The sequence below is a fragment of the Papio anubis genome, chromosome 5 (genome assembly GCF_008728515.1).
Source record: "Papio anubis isolate 15944 chromosome 5, Panubis1.0, whole genome shotgun sequence".
Classification (NCBI taxonomy): Eukaryota; Metazoa; Chordata; class Mammalia; order Primates; family Cercopithecidae; genus Papio; species Papio anubis.
The window spans coordinates 90,086,243-90,103,603 of NC_044980.1; the positions used below are offsets into that span (position 1 = coordinate 90,086,243).

Below are 17,361 nucleotides of genomic sequence, written 5' to 3' on the forward strand. Positions count from 1 at the left end.
ATCACTTCTCAGTGTTACTCTACTACTCCTTAGGGATTTCTCAGGCCCCCTCCCTTCCCTGCACATCAAGCTCGGAGATTTGCCCCAGCCCAGGACTTTCAAATTGACTTTACTCACATGCCTCAGGTCAGGAAACTAAAATACCTCTTGGTCTAAGTAGACACTTTCACTGGATAGGTAGAGGCCTTTCCCACAGTGTCTGAGAAAGCCACCACAGTCATTTCTTCCCTTCTGTCAGACATAATTCCTCGGTTTGGCCTTCCCACCTCAGTTTCTCAGACTCTTGGTATTCAGTGGCACCTGGTTTTATCTCAAATTGCCACCCTTAAGTTTCTCCTTTAAGTGGACGGAAGATCTTCAGTGACAAAGTACACTCCAATACTTTCACCCTGATGAAGTCCTGTTCTTTACTTTTATACTTACTCTTATTCTCGTTCCCGTTCTTATGCCACCCTCTACCTCTCCCCAGCTATCTCCACCACACTATCAAACTCACTCTCTCCTAGCCATTTCTAATCCCTCTTTAACAAACAATTGCTGGCTTTGCATTTCTCCTTCCTCCAAAATCACCAAGGCATCGACTTACTCACTGCTAAAAAAAGAGGACTCTGTATATTTTTAAATGAAGAGTGTTGTTTTTACCTAAATCAATCTGGCCTGCTATATGACAACATAAAAAAACTCAAGGATAGAGCGCGAAAACTCGCCAACCAAGCAAACAATAACGTTGAACCCCCTTGGACACTCTGTAATTGGATGTACTAGGTACTCCCAATTCTTAGTTCTTTAAAACCTATTTTTCTCCTTCTTTCATTTGGACCTTGTGTCTTTCGTTTAGTTTTTCAATTCATACAAAACCGCATCCAGGAGATCACCAATAATTCGGTATGACAAATGCTCCTTCTAACAACCCCACAATATCACCCCTTACCCCAAAATCTTTCTTAAGTTTAATCTCTCCCACTGTAGGTTCCCATGCCACCCCAATCCCGCTGGAAGCAGCTCTGAGAAACATTGCCCATTCTCTCTCCATACCATCCCCCAAAATTTTCACCGCCCCAACACTTTACCACTATTTTGTTTTATTTTTCTTATTAATATAAGAAGACAGAAATGTCAGGCCGCTGAGCCAAAGTTAAGCCATCATATCCCCTGTGGCCTGCACGTACACATCCCGATGGAGGGTTCCTGCCTTAAGTGATGACATTCCACCACAAAAGAAGTGAAAATGGCCTGTTCCTGCCTTAATTGATGACATTACCTTGTGAAATTCCTTTTCCTGGCTCATCTTGGCTCATCCTGGCTCAAAAGTTCCCCCACTGAGCACCTTGTGACCCCCACCCCTGCCCACCAGAGAACAATCCCCTTTGACTGTAATTTCCCTTTATCTACCCAAATCCGATAAAATAGCCCCACCCCATCTCCCTTCGCTGACTGTCTTTTCAGACTCAGCCCTCCTGCACCCAGGTGAAATAAACAGCCTTGTTGTTCACACAGAGCCTGTTTGCTGGTCTTTTCACAAGGACACGCATTAAAGCCTTAGGGTTGCCTGGATAAATATTCAGGTTTTTCAGGTGGTAGTTGGGCCCATAGAGCTCCCAAGAGATTATGTTCTTCATCTTTGGCTATCAGGGTGGGTAAAGAAAGACCATCAGGTTAGGGCAGGGTTATATGTGTCTGAGCTCAGATTTTCTTTATGTGTGGCTTGCTGCAGCTGCCGTGGGGGGCGGGGTATGGTTCTTAGGCTTGCTAATGGAGTTATGTTCCCAGGGGGATTATGGCTGCCTCTGCTGCATCATACAGGTTCCCACAGAAGTGGGGGAAAGCCAGCAGTGGCAGGCTTCACCACACAGCCTGAAGGGCCAGTCTCACTCCCACTGTGCCCCACCAACAGCACTGAGTTTATTTCCAGGCAGCTGGTGAGCAGGGCTGAGAACTTGCCCCAGGCTACAAGCCTCCCTGCTGAGAAAGCAAGCAGGGCTTTCAGGTTTCCTGCCTCCCCACATGCTACAGTTTCTGTGCTTGCATTTGTACTCCCAGGTTGTCCCCTCCCCTGGATTCTGTCCAGGAAACTTCGCATTCAGTCAAGTGTGTTACAAAGTTCATCTGGAAATTTCCTTCTCCCTTTGGTCTTTCTGTAATTCCACTGTCAGCCCTCCTCAAGGACCCCTGCGAGAGCAAGTCAGGAATGACTTCCCTGGGGACCAAGAGTGCCCACAGGGCTCTTTCTGCTGCTTCCTCTACTTCTGTATTTTGCTTGGCTCTAAATTTGTCTCAACTTCAGGTAAGGTCATATTCTTCTCCCATGATCTAAATCTTCAAGTTCCCCAGTGAGGTTGTGTGTTCAGGGGTGGACATTCTCCCTCTCACGCTTTGGGCACTCGCAGTGTTCTGGCTGCCTCATGGAGCCTTCAGCGGCAAGCTGCTTCATTCAAAGTGTCTATGGATTCTCTTGGTTTTCCTGGTATGTTCCTGTTGTAGTTCTTGGAGCAGAGTTCATAATGTGAGTCTCAACATACTGCTCTGTCCATCTGAGTGGGAGCTGCAAATTACTTCTGCCTCCTATCTGCCATTTTTCCCAATAGATCTGTTTTGATCATTTTACATTGTATACATGTATCAAAACATCACATTTTTCCTCATGAATGTATATAATTATGATTTGTCAATCAAAAATAATATTAATAAAATATTTGGTTAAGATTTGTTTTATGAAAATAATATATTTGCATTTTGCAAATAGAAAATTATATCACATTAGTAGATATTCATTTGCAAACTGTACCTCCCAGTCTCTTAGTGATTTTGATAGTTCCACTCACCTTGAGAATTACTGGATAGGTGATTAGTCAGGAACTAGTCAGTGGACAGAAGCCGTCTTAGTTATTTAAACAGAGCCTTTAATATTAAGAATGTTAAATTAGGCATAAAGTTTACCAGATAACTAAAAAGGGGACGTGAGAATATTAAGGCACCACAGCTATTACCACTAGGGTTGGAGGAACAAAAAGAAGAGATTGAAATTACTAAGGCTTAGACGCTTAGAAGAGAGGACCCACAGACCTGACAACCTGACATCTGAGTAGGGGGCACTGCCATGTTGGTGCTAATATTTCTGGGCTGGGAGGACATGATAAAACTTGTTTGCCAAGTGTTGGAAAAATTGCAACTAAATTCAGCTGATGCTATGGAAGCTCCCTGCTGTTGCTGGGGTAAATAAGTGTTGTCAGGGTGATGATAACAAAAATGGCACACACACACAGGAAGCTTGTAGAAAGCAAACAGGAAGAAGACAGAGGAAGCAAGTTGACTCTTCCCACTTCTAGGATCCCTTTTTGGCAGAGTGGAACATGGAGCCAGCTGGCAAAGCCAAAATGGAATTTACGAGGTCTCAGTCCTAGCATCAGAGGCTAGAGTGTAGAAGTCTGGTGTAGAGCTAAGAGACAATAGCTTGATAACTGTCACAGCCAGTATGGTCTTTTTGAGATCCTATTTTCCTGTTAGACCTGCTGCGTAGGGCAGTAATCAAGAAGGCATCTTAATGGCTTGCCTTTTTTGAGATATTGTCTATTTAGGTTCCTTGATTTAGAGAATATGTAACTTGTTTCAGATCTTTGGTCGTCTACTTCATTGACTTCAATTAATGAATTTACCTGTTTTAGTTCTGTGCTTGTTTTACTTTTTTGTTGTTGTTATATCTTTGTTTTCAAAAATTAAAGATAATCCCATTACTCTGTTAGAAATGTTTATTAAATAGGGCTTTTAAGTTACTGAAAATAATTTGTATAATTGTGTAGGTTACAAATTAGAATACTAAACGTGTTATTCCAACTTACCCTTTCAATGCTAGAATTTTAAATGTTTCCATACACTAAATATGACATCATTTTATGATTTTTTTCTTTGGATAGTAAATCTTGGTTTTAAAAATATTCTTTCGACCATTGAGTATTTAACTGCCTTATATTAGAACAGCTTTTTTAGTCTAAGCTACTGCCTAACTTCCATACTTGGTTAAATATTCTTACTACTCCCCCACCTTTTTTAAAATTTGGCTTAATATGCTCCTCTTTAATGTGAAAACAATATTTATTCAAACAAGTATTTCAAACAGGTCTCCCACCCAAGGATAAAATTGTTTGGTTCTCTTAGAAGGTGCAACTTTGTTAAACTGCCATCTATAGTCTGATGACATCTGAAATTAGCTTTTAAAACAGTGACTGGGGTTACCATAGTGACTGTTCCTCTCATAATCCAAACTCATTTATTAACCTAGGGAGTTCTTGTAAAGGAAGTCAAAGGTTGGCACTAATTGATTTGAGGTTACTGCCTGAATATTAGTTCATGTTGGACTGATTTGTTTTTTAAAGCATATCTAACATATGTTAAGCCTGTATGGAATAAAGCTCACACAGTGTAGTGTAGCCAAAAATAACCTGTTGGCTGTCCATTTTTAGAACTTTCACTATTTCTATAAATATTAGTGTTAGTGTGTTCTATTACTTAATATGTTGCTTCTTGAAAGTCACTGGAGGAATTGATCATTCAATTTGTGAATAAACTGAAGTGCTATCTTGGGTTTTTCCCTCATGATGCCAGAATGCTTTGGGCATTTGCCTACCCGTGTAACTCAAGGTAGGTGGATAAAAGAAGGTGAGATGAAATGAAAAATTTGGTATTTTTATTGTTGTTTTTACTTATTGGCTTTGATAAAGTGTTTCTTCAGAGTTTGAAGGCATTTCATTAAGGGTCTTTGCTCATTTAAAGAAGTGATTTTTTTCATTGTTTTCGCTACTAGATCACCAAAAGTAGATCTCAGTTATTTCAACATTATTTTCTTAACTGTCAAGACAGAATATTACTTATGCATGTTTAAAATGTTTTTAGAACTAAATTTGTAAAGAAACCAATTTTTATTTTTGAAAGTATATTCTTATTTACAATTTTTAAGAAATTTAATTTTTATTGACAAATAATTATATATTTATGGAGTAAAAAGTGATGTTTGGATACATGTATACATTGTAGAATGAACAAATCAGGCTAATGAACATATCCATCACTTCACCTAGTTATAAAATCCAATCTTTTGGAAATTTCGAAATATATATTATCACTAATTATAGTCACCTTGCTTTGCAATAGATCACCACAACTTAAAAGTATATTCTTTTTTTCCCCCTTTTTATAATTTCAGCTTTTATTTTAGATTCAGGAGGTATGTGTATAAGTTTGTTACATGGGTATATTCTACAATGCTGAAGTTTGGGGTACAGTTGATCCTATCACCCAGCAGTGAGCATAGTGCCCCATAGTTTTTTAACCCCATCCTCTATCACCCCTCCTCTAGTAGTCTCCATTGTCTACTGTTACAATCTTTATGTCCATGTGTACACAGTGTGTAGCTCCCACTTACAAGTGAGAACATGCAGTATTTGGTTTCCTGTTTCTGGATTAATTTGCTTAGGATAATGGCCCCCAGGTGCATCTATATTGCTGCAAGGACATGATTTCATTCTTTTGGATGACTTCATAGTATTCCACGGTGTATATGTACCACATTTTCTTTATCCAGTCCATCATTGATAGGCATTAAATTAAATGAATTCCATGTCTTTGCTATCATGAATAGTGCTGTGATGAACACACAATTGCATGTGTCTTTTTGTTAGAGCAATTTATTTTCCTTTGGATATATACCTAGTTATGGGATTACAGTATATTCTTAAAGTAACATTTTGTGTTAAATGTTTCTAGTAATTTCTTTTTCGATATTCATTTTAAATTTGCACTTATTTTAAGTTACAGCACAATCATTAAAGGAAAAAAGAACCCAAGAACAAATAAAATTCGTTATTATTTTAGTTACTTTTAGTGGGAAAAATAAAACAAGATTTGGATTTTCAGCCAGGATAAAGTAAAAAGACTCTTGCCAGATGTCCATTTTCTCATTAATGAACTACTTGAGACTGTACTCCTGGGTCAACTTATTTCTGCTTCTCCTGTCTCTAGACCTGTCTTAATTATATTTGTGTCTCAGGATCCATGACATAGATTTAAACAAACCCATGGGCAAATCTAAACACTGACCACACAGTGTCCAGTCTATTCATTTCTCTACAAAATGACAGAAATTCAGCCTTTAATCAGAAGTTGATTCTACCTAAATTCCTAATAAAACTAATAAAATGAAGTCACCTGGCCCGGCGCAGTGGCTCACACCTGTAATCCCAGCACTTTGGGAGGCTAAGGCGGGCGAATCACGAGGTCAGGAGATCAAGACCATCCTGGTGAACATGGTGAAACCCCGTCTTTACTAAAAATACAAACAAATTAGCCGGGTGTGGCGGCGGGCGCCTGTAGTTCCAGCTTCTAGGGAGGCTGAGGCAGGAGAATCTCTTGAACCCAGGAGGCAGAGGTTGCAGTGAGCCGAGATTGCACCTTTGCACTCTGGCCTGGGCGACAGAGTGAGACTCTGTCTAAAAAAAAAAAAGAAATAATAGAAGCCATTACAATGAACACATTTTTGTCAATGAGAAATAAACTTGTTTATTCCATGCTTTCAGGGTTCAATGAACTCTTGGAAAGCGTTTTCTGCATCCTGCTGGTTGTGGAAGTGTTTTCTCTGCAAAATGTTGTCAAGATGCTTAAAGAAGTGGTAGTTTGTTGGTGAGAGGTCAGGTGAATATGGTAGATGAGGCAAAACTTCATAGCCCAATTTATTCAACTTTTGAAGCCCTGGTTGTATGACATGTGGTCACGCGTTGTGGATAACTGGGCACTTTCTGTTGATCAGTGCCGGCTCCAGGTGCTGCAGTGTTCCGTGCATCTCATCGAATGGCATGGCATATTTCTCAGATGTAATGATTTCACCAGGATTCAAAAACTGTAGTGGATCAGAAGACCGGCAGCTGACCACCAAACAGTGATCATGACCTTTTTTTGGTGCAAGTTTGACTTTGGGAAGTGGTTTGGAGCTTCTTCTCAGTCCCACCACTGAGCTGGCTGTTGTATGAAATCCACTTTTCGTGGATGTCACAATCTGATCAAGAAATGGTTCATTGTTGTTTCATAGAATAAGAGAAGTTGACACTTCAAAAGGATGCTTTTTAAAATATTTGGTCAGCTCATGAGGCACCCACTTATCAAGCTTTTTCAACTTTCTAATTGGCTTCAAATGCCGGATGACCATAGAATGGTCGACATTCAGTTCTTCGCCAACTTCTCGTGTGGCTGTAAGAGGATCGAATTCAGTGGTTGCTCTCAATTGGTTGTTATCAATTTCCGGTGGCTGCCCACTACCCTCCTCATCTTCAAGGCTCTCGCCTCCTTTGCAAAACTTCTTGAACCACTGCGCTGTACATTAATTAGCAGTTCCTAGGCCAAATGTGTTGATGTTGTGAGTTGTCTGCCCTGCTTTAGGACCCATTTTGAACTCGAATAAGAAAGTCGCTTGAATTTGCTTTTTGTCTGACATCATTTCCACAGTCTAAAATAAATAAGTAATAAGTCATTAGCAAAAAAAAAGCAAGAAATGCCCATTAAAATGATGAATAACATAACCACATTTATTTAAGAAGGTATTCCAGTATCAAACAGCAAATTCCAAGAATGCAAAAACTGCCATTACTTTTGTACTCACCTTATAGTAATTTGTGTGATTTCTTTTTTTCTTTGTTAGCCTGGCTTGATAGTGACCAATTTTGTTGATCTTTATGAAGAAACAGCTGTTGTTCTATTGAGTTCTTCTGTTGATTTTCTGTTTTCAGTGCCATTGACTTGTCATCTTGTTTTTATTTCTTTTGAGTGAATTTGGCTTATATTGTTCTTTTTCTTTTCTTTTCTTTTCTTTTTTTTTTTGAGACTTAGTCTCGCTCTGTTGCCCAGGTGACCTCGCTCTGTCGCACGAGGTCAGGAGATCGAGACCATCCTGGCTAACACGGTGAAACCCCATCTCTACTAAAAATATAAAAAATTAGCCGGGTGTGGTGGTAAGCACCTGTAGTCCCAGCTACTCGGGAGGCTGAGGCAGGAGAATAGCATGAACCCAGGAGTTGGAAACTGCAGTGAGTCGAGATCATGCCACTGCACTCCAGCATGGGTGACAGAGCAAGATTCCGTCTCAAGAAAAAAAAAAAAGAAAACATAGTAGCTGGGCATGGTGGTGCATGCTTGTAATCTCAGTTATTCGGGAGGCTGAGGCAGGAGAATTGCTTGAACCGGGACCCGGGAAGCGGAGGTTGCAGTGAGCCGAGATCCTGCCACTGCACTCCAGTGTGGGCTACAGAGCAAGATTCTCTCTGAAAAAAAAAATATATATATATATATATTTATATTTATATATATGTATTTGAAGTATTATCCAATGAGAGCAGGTGTTCTGGAAGACCTCATTTAAATACAGAATCTGAATGGGGTCCCATGTCACACCTGCCATTTTTTCATCTTTGCAGCTGGGCTTTTCTCCTCTTCTCTGCTGGACTCTGCTGTTTCCCACAAGGTGTTCAGAGAGTCTGCCCTGAATCCTACAACCAGGAGATGAGAAACACACAGTGACACCAGCAGGAGAACATGAAGATGTGGTGACAGTTGTCCTCCTCCTGCAGAGTCCAGAGCAGTGCACTCCTACCGCTGGTGCCCTAGCTAAGCCTGGGGGCCAGCATGCCCGATGATAGTCTGGGAGTGCTGCAGAGTCCCCACAATGGGCACTCAGCCTGTGCCCTTGCATTCTGCATGATCGTGGCCATTGTCACCTCAGAGCCCCTGTGTACAGATCAGTGCATCCTAGCAGAGCTGCATGTGAGGAAAGACCACGTGAGTCCCAGGAAAGAGCTGAGGCCCTGCAGGGGAAGGTGGCCAGGACCGAGACCTGATGCCTGTCTGGAGAATCGTCTGTGGGTGTGAGTGGCACTGTGGGGTCAGTGCCTGGGTTCTGCTGCTCCCCCTCCTCGAAGATCAGGGCCCAAGCAGGGGATGGCATGTGTGTGGCACCTGGAACTGCAGGGCCACTACACATGTGTGAGGCCATCATGGGGACCTTAACACGGTGTCATCTGCAGACCCCACCCATCCATTGGCCCCAATTCCTGGCCAGCTTCTGCCAAGGTGAGAGGGTGGAATTTGGAAGGTGGGTGTAAGCTGAAGCCTGTCCCCCAGTGGCTGACATACAGTGGTGACACTCTCTGTGTGGGAGAAAGAAAGAGAGATCAGACTGTTACTGTGTCTATGTAGAAAGACGAGGACATAAGAAAGTCCATTTTGATCTGTACTAAGAAAAATTCTTCTGCCTTGAGATGCTGTTAATCTGTAACCCTAGACCCAACCCTGTGCTCACAGAAGCATGTGCTGTATAGACTAAAGGTTGAATGGATTTAGGGCTGTGCAGGACGTGCCTTAGTGAAAATGTGTTTGCAGGCAGTATGCTTGGTAAAAGTCATCGCCATTCTCCAGTCTCGAGTACCCAGGGACACAGTGCACTGCGGAAAGCTTCAGGGACCTCTGCCCAAGAAAGCCTGGGTATTGTCCAAGGTTTCTCCCCACTGAGGCAGCCTGAGATATGGCCTCGTGGGAAGTGAAAGACCTGACCATCCCCCAGCCCGGCCCCCATAAAAAGTCTGTGCTGAGGAGGATTAGTGGAAGAGGAGGGCCTTTTTGCAGTTGATATAAGAGGAAGGCATCTGTCTCCTGCTCATCCCTGGGAATGGAATGTCTCGGGGTAAAACCTGACCATACATTCTATTTACTGAGATAGGAGAAAACCACTTTATGGCTGGAGGCGAGACATGCTGGCGGCAATACTGCTCTTTACTGCACGGAGATGTTGGTGTAAAGTCAAACATCTATCTGGCCGACGTGCACATCGAGGCACAGCACCTTTCCTTACACTTATTGATGACACAGAGTCCTTTGCTCACGTGTTTTCCTGCTGGCCCTCTCCCAACCACTACCCTGTAGTCCTGTCACATCCCCCTTGCCAAGATAGTAGAGATAGTGATCAATAAATAGTGAGGGAACTCCAGAGACCCATGCTGGTGCGGGTCCTCCATATGCTGAGCGCAGGTCCCCTGGGCCCACTTTTCTTCCTCTATACTTTGTCTCTGTGTCTTATTTCTTTTTTCAGTCTCTCATCTCCACCTTTCGAGAAATACCCACAGGTGTGGAGGGGCAGGCCCCCTTCACTCTGATGCCACCCTTGCCCTCACCTAGCTCTCTCATACCTGGGATTCTAAGGGGTCTGGCCCAGGGTTGCATGTCCACTGCCAATCAGAGGTGAACATGTCGATGCCTCCTGGATGTGGGGCTACTGGTGGTCAAGGCCTGGCAGTATGTGGAGGGTCTTCTCAGAGGGGTCATGGGGCCAGAGAATGGGATGGGGCGCTAACTCCACCCCGCACAGGAACTGCAGCCCCCAGCCAAGCCCGCCCAAGTATTCCAGGTGCTGCCCATCCCGCATGCACACTGCTAGGCTCCAGGTGGCCTGGTAGAGAGGGATGGCCTGGTGGGCAGCTGAGAAGCCAGAATGAAGGGGGCGTGCACTGCCATCCGCAGTCTGGCAGCCACGAACAGGGAGGCTGTTGCCTGGTGAGCGAGGGGGATTGGGGAAGGGCAGGCAGCCCAGCGGGCCTGATTTACCAGTGAATGAGCTGTGGGCGGAGCCGCTCCTGGCTGAGGGCTGGGGTTGGGACAGTCTGTCTGGACCTCCTGGGCTCCAGGCTCCCAGCTGCCTGCCCAGGGTCTGAATGTCCTACTGTGACCTGTTTCCTCACCTGGCCCAGAGGACAGATAAGGAAGGCTTGTTTTGAGGATTAGGCAGGGTGATCCCAGTCAGCCCTCATTAGCTTGCCTATCCTCCAGGTCTTTTTGATTTATTTTTTTCTCTTCTTTGTTATGAAACTCCGGAGAATTGTCCTCCAGCCTGTCTTCAGCTGGGGAGGTGGAAAGACTGGACCATGCCCTTGGCTTCAGGGCCCCTTCTGGGTGCCCCCTCCTCCTAGGGTTTTTAAAAGCATATACTTAGCAACATACCCTGTACCTGCGGGAGCTGCAGAGAACGTCCTGCATGTCCAAACCAGTTCCCTGACCCCAGGCCCTCATCACACCCCAAATACTTTTAGGTGGCCAGCTTCAGACAAGAGTCTGAACTCAATGCTTGTTTTCTGGGGTCTACACAGGCCCGTATGATGGGGCTACCTCCATTCTACCCCTGTGCCTCCCCCAATTCATTAGGGGCCTCAACTCCAGTGATTCCTAACTGGGAGTAAGGTTCCCCAGGCAGAGAATGCAGCCCTCCCCAGGATGCTGGCCTGGTCATGTCCCAATGGACATCAGTCCTGGAGCAAGAGGTCCAAGGCAGGGAGTTTCACCCCCCATTTCACCAGGTGTGGTGACCTTTCTGGGTTCCTAGCCTTCAAGATGGAATTTTTACACTGTGCCACAGTGGGGGAAACCGAGGCACAGGGCCAGTGAGCAGTAAAGAAAGAAAACCTCTGTGACTAGGAAACATGTCACTTGCCCAGCACAGCCGCTCCAGGATAGCACCGTTTGGGATGTACCGCTGAGCTGTTCTTGGCACATGGCATGGCACTGTGGTGGAGGTCAGCAGCTTGTGGAGTTGGGGGTGCTGGCAGGAACAGGTAATTTTGGACCCACCATGGGGAGGAAGGGGACATTGCCCCTTTCCCCACACCTTGGGCACAGCAGCAATTTTCTTCTCTGATGTGTGTGGGCACCAATGCCTATGTGGGTGTGGGTGCATCCTCCCCTTTTGTTGATGAAGAACCTTCCTGCAGCCGTTGGGGTGGGTATGGGCACCACACGTGCCTGGCAGCAGGGTGGGGCCTGCGGAGGCTTGGCTACTATATGTCTCACTGCCACCTCCCCAGGGGAAGCAGACCCTGTGCCCTAGTGCCCCTCATACCCAGTCCCTCACATTCTTCACTTGGCATCTCCCTGCCTGATTCTCCCAACTCAGCCCCTGCCAGGTTTCTCCAGGCCCTGTGGGCCCTGGGATGGGCTCAAAGGAGGCAGCAACTGTGCTGTCTGCCTCTGCCTGTAGTCAGGGATCACTGGCTGCTACTGGCATCTGGTGAGCAGGGTAGGTGGGGGGGTCAGGGCACAGCTTTTCCACTCCCTAGCCTGCACTGGCTAAGTCACCAGGTGTAACTGGCCTGGAGGCTGATCTGTGTCCTCCACAGTCCCTTGATGCATTATATTGAGGCCAATCCTTGTGTGAATGACTTGGCCTGTTGTTACTGCCCAGATCAAACCAGAACTGAAAGACTCTTGCACTTGGGCCCAGAGTCTGGGGCTGAGGCCGCCATGACCACCCTGTTCTCTTCCTTCTGGGGTCCCTAGGAAGCTCCCAGGACTGAATGATCCCCACAAAACACAGTGGCCAGGATGGGAGGGCTGGAGGTCAACTCCCCCCCACCTCTACCACCACAACCAAGAGGCCCCATGGAGGTTGGCCCTGAGCTGTGGGTCCCTGTCGGATGCAGGTTCCCACGGATACTTCAGGGGGTGAGCATGGGTCCTCCTGGCTGACGGGAGTCTGGTGGGCACTGGGTGTGTGGGGCCTGTGTAGGTGGGTTGGACAGCACTGGGCCTAGCCAGGGAGCCGGGGACTGGTGTGGCCAAAGTGGGCAGCAATATGTTGCCAGAACAAAACTACAGTGCAACCAGCACAGCTGGTAGGGAGAAGGAGGCCTGCCTAGCAGGACCATCCACCCCTGTCCTGGCCCCAAGCCCAGACTGCCTGCCTGTACTGGACATTGCCTGGTCCAGGAGGCCTGGGCATGAGGGTCAGGTGGTGTGTCCCTGGGTTCCAGACTTTGGTGGTCCCTTGGGAGCTGAGCATCCTCTGGGCAGGAGGAGGACTCGCGGTCCACTGTTTGTATCGGCCCCTGGGGGTCTGTCCCCACCCCAGCTTCTGAGCCTACACAGGGACGTGGCCAGGGCTCCTCCCCTGACCTATGGCTCCAGCTCTGAAAAGCTCACTGATGACTCTAACAGCTTCCTCCCCAAAGCTTGGGTCCTCGTCTGTGGGAATGGGGTGTCCCAGGCCCCCTGCAGGCAGGAACCCACCCCCAGTTCCTCTGGTGGGCCCTCCTGGGATTTCTTACCTACTGGCTTGTGAGACCCGGTTGGCCAAACTTGGTGTCCTATTTTTATTTTGGCCTTTTTCTTAGTGTGTGTTTTCTGTAACTACTGCTGTGTAGATCTTCTATTGGAGTTTTATGTAGAGAATCTTGCCCACCCAGAGGGCCCCCACCCCAGAGAGCCTCCACTTCGGCCCCCCCTGGGCTGGTCCTGCTTGTGCTCCGCTTGGTGTGAATGTTGAGTGTGATGGATCCACACGGCTGCTTGACCCTGCATCTCCTTCCTTGTTGCTGAGGCCGGTTCTGTTCTCTCCTTCTCCATGTGAATTGCACTTGAAGCCAAGATGAAGGATGAGAAGTGGTTGCTACGAAGGACCCTCCTGCAGCGAACCCACTGTGAGGAGGCTGCGCTGACCCAGCCTGTCATTTCCTTCTCTAAGCTCATTCCAGAGGTCGGCCAGGGGCAGCCCGTACCTGCCTGCTCTTGTGGCCCGTGAATCAAGAATGGATTTTACATTTCCAAATGCCTGAACAAATAAAAAAATAACAATTCATGACACTGAGAAGGTTCCATGTCCATAAGTAAAGTTTGATGTGGGTGCAGTCATACCCATCTCTTCACAGGCCACCTGCAGAAGGCTGCTGTGGTGTAGCCATGGCAGAGTTGCATTCTTGAGGTAAAGATCAGTTGGCAAAGCTGAAAATACTGACTCCTGGCTCTTTAGGGAAACAGTTTCCAGTCCCTGGTTTAAGGGCTGTGTGGCAGGACCCCAGGATCTTGGTCAGCTTGTTCCTCACTCAGGGCCTGCTGTGGCCTTCCCTAGTATGTCTGCAAAGTCTGCGTGCTATGGTGCCTCTCATGGGGGCATTGAGCTCTGTTGTGCTAGATTTCAGGGTGTCTGCCTCATGGTCACCTGTCTCACCAACAGAGACCCTGTGGCCAGATTCAAACTAGCAGGAGCGGTTGGTCTTTGGCAGCAGGGATACCTTCAAGCTGAGCTGCCACCCACCCTGAGGTGGTCCCATGACACTCACTGTCTCGGTCAAGGTTGAGGCAGGGGTGGTGTCCTGAACTGCCCTGCGATGTGGATCGTAATAGCCATGGGGGAGAGGGGGTTGCTATTACTCCCTATATCATGGGGAGTGCCTCACCCCCTGCGATGTGGATCATAATAGCCAATTACTCCCTGCTGCAATGTGTGTCCATTATTAGCAGTCTCTTTTATTCAGGATATTAGGAACAATTTCACAGGTTGCGTGTACACAGCCTTCGACAGGAGAACGAATACCATCCTCTGCACCTCCGGATATTAGCAACCATATCACACAATGGGTGTACACTTTTTGGGAGATTTGGGGTAATGTCGTCCTGTGTTTCCCTGAATATTTGGAGACATATTACAGGGCGGCTGTACACCCACTACTCTCTTGGCAGGAACCTCATACTTTACCTACTGGAAATTAGGAGCAATATCACAGACTGGGTGTCAAGCCACTGTCATACTGGAAGTAATATCATGCTCTCCCCCACAAGTTATGAGGGACAATATCACAAGGGGGTGTGTACCTTCTCCGGTAGTGGGAGTAGTATCATCATCTCTTCCTTTAGATGACAGGAACAATATCACAGGGTGGGTGTACACCCCGTGTGTTTTTGGAAGCAATGTCATTCTCTCTTCTTCTAGGTTTTAGGATTCATATCACAGGCAGGATGTACACCCCTTGTTTTATTGGATGGAATCTCATCCTCTTTCAACCTGTATCTTTAGAACAATATCCCATGGGGGCTGTCCATCCCTTCAATATTGTTAGTAATACCATCTTCTCCTTTCCTGGACATAAGAAATAATATCACTGGAGCCGTGTACACCCCTTGCAATGTTGGTAGTAATATCACCTCTCCCCTGTGGTTATTAAGGACAAAATCCCAGGGTGGCTGTACGGTTCCTACTTTATTGGGAGTAATGTCATCCATTCACCCCCTGGATAAGAGGAACCATATCACTGAAGAGGTGTCCACCCCCTTCGATATTGTCAGCCATGTCATCCTCTTCCTGCCTGGATATTAGGAACGATACCCCAGGGTTGCAGGCGGTGTATACCCCCTGCGATATCAAAACAAATCATGCTCTTTCCCGCTGGATATTAGGAACTACATCACAGGTGTGTGTGCACCTTCTGGGATATTGGGAGTACTATCAGCCTCCACCCCTCTGCATATTAGGAACAATATACAGGGGACAGGGTGGTTACACCCCCTGCGACATTGAGAGCAATATTCTTCTCTTTCCCCTGTACATTAGGAACCACATCACAGGGGTCTGTACACTTTCTGCGATATTCGGATTAATGTTATCCTCTCCCCCAACTGAATGTCAAAAACAATATCACAGAAGGATGTACACTCCCTGTGATATTGCCACTGGTATCATCGTCTCCCTCCCAGGATATAGGGAACAATATCACAAGGGGGTGTACATCCCCTGCAATATTGGGAGTAATGTCTTCCTCTCCCCCGCTGACTATTACGAACAATGTCACAGAAGGAGTGTACAACCCCTGCTCTGTAGGGGGTGATATCCTCTCCATCCCTGGATATTAGGAACAATATCACTAGACAGTGTACACCTCCTGCAATATTGAGAATAATCCTCTCGTCCCCTGGATATCAGGAATCATATCACAGGGGTGGTGTACATCCACTGCGAAATCGGAAGAAATACCATCATCTCCACCTTTGGATGTTAGGGACAATATTATGGGGGAGGTCTACAACCCCTGCGATATTGGGAGTCATATCATCCTCTCCCACCCAGGATACAAGAAACAAGACGACCGAGGGGATATACAACCACTGTGATAGTTTCAATAATGTTATCCTCTACTCGATGGCTATTAGGAAAAACATCATAGAGGGGTGTACACTTTCTTCGATGTTGGGAGTAATATCATCCTCTCCCCGCCAGATATCAGGAACAAGTCTATTAATTATTAATATTAATAAATATAAAAATTAATAATAATCATCGATATTAATACTCATAATAAAGGTAGTAAAAATTAATACTGGTTAAAAATGTTAACAATTGGTATTAATAATTAATAGTAATATCACTATTAATAATAAAATAATGATATCAGCAATTAATGTTGCTTAAGTCAATATTAAGAGATGTTGGTAATAAAATAATGATTAATATTACGAACTAATAATATTGTTAAATGACATTAATATTCATAATTAATTTTAAGCGTGCATAATCATATATGTAAAATAATTATCCATAATTAATAATGGTATCCTATTAATAGTGTCATTGAAAATTATTAAAATTGATCATTGATGTTTAATAATTAATCAAATTATTACTCCTAATACCGTAAGGGGTGTACACCTACCTGTGATGTCGTTCCTAATATCCAGTGACGGAGAGCATGATATTAGTTTTAATATTGCAGTAGCTGTACACTCACGCTGTGACACCAATCCTAATATCCAGGCGGATAGAATATGACATGACTCCCAACATAGCAATGAATGGACAGACACCTGGTGATACTGCTCCTAATCTTCACGGAAGAAGCATATGATATCACTCCCAATATCACAGGGAGTGTACAGCTCTTCTGTGATATTGTTCCTAGTATCCGGAAGGGGAGAAGATGATAATAATTCCAGTGTCACAGGCTGTGTTCACCCGCCCTGTGATATTGTTATTAATATCCTGGAAGGGAGAGCATGATATGACTCCCGATAGAGCAGGAGGCGTACACCTAGCCTGGGATATTGTTTCTAATATCCACGGAGGGGAGAGGCTGATATTACTCCCAATATGGCAGGGAGTGAACATCCACCCTGTGATACTCTTCTTAATATCTCAAGGTCGAGAGGTTCATATTATTCCCAGTATTGAAGACACTGTACATCCCCGTGTGATACTCTTCCTGAAATCCGGAAGGGGAGAAGATGGTATTAATCCCCAAATCACAGGAGTTGAACACACACTCTGTAATATCTTTCCTAATTCTCAGGGGGGTGAGCCACCCCCCGCGAGGTGGGGACCAATAGCCACCCCCTCTCCCCCCTTGGCTAGGGAGCCATGGTGGACTCACAGCCTGGTTACTATATTTTGGGTAGTATCATCTGCCTCTCTGGAAATAATGAACTGTTTTACAGACGGGTGCACACCCTCAGTGTATTGCTCTGAGAGCAATAATATAATTAATTATTACGTATCAATGATCGATTTTAATAATTATCAGT

General features: G+C 45.4%; 1 long non-coding RNA gene across 1 annotated transcript; it reads left to right on the forward strand.

Annotated features, from left to right (window-relative positions):
• Window positions 1-1,369: 1,369 nt before the first annotated feature.
• On the forward strand, window positions 1,370-16,111 carry LOC103881556. The gene is made up of 3 exons (XR_004183773.1): window positions 1,370-2,284; window positions 8,454-12,519; window positions 13,437-16,111. It is a non-coding gene; the product is annotated as an uncharacterized LOC103881556 (long non-coding RNA).
• Window positions 16,112-17,361: the final 1,250 nt, after the last annotated feature.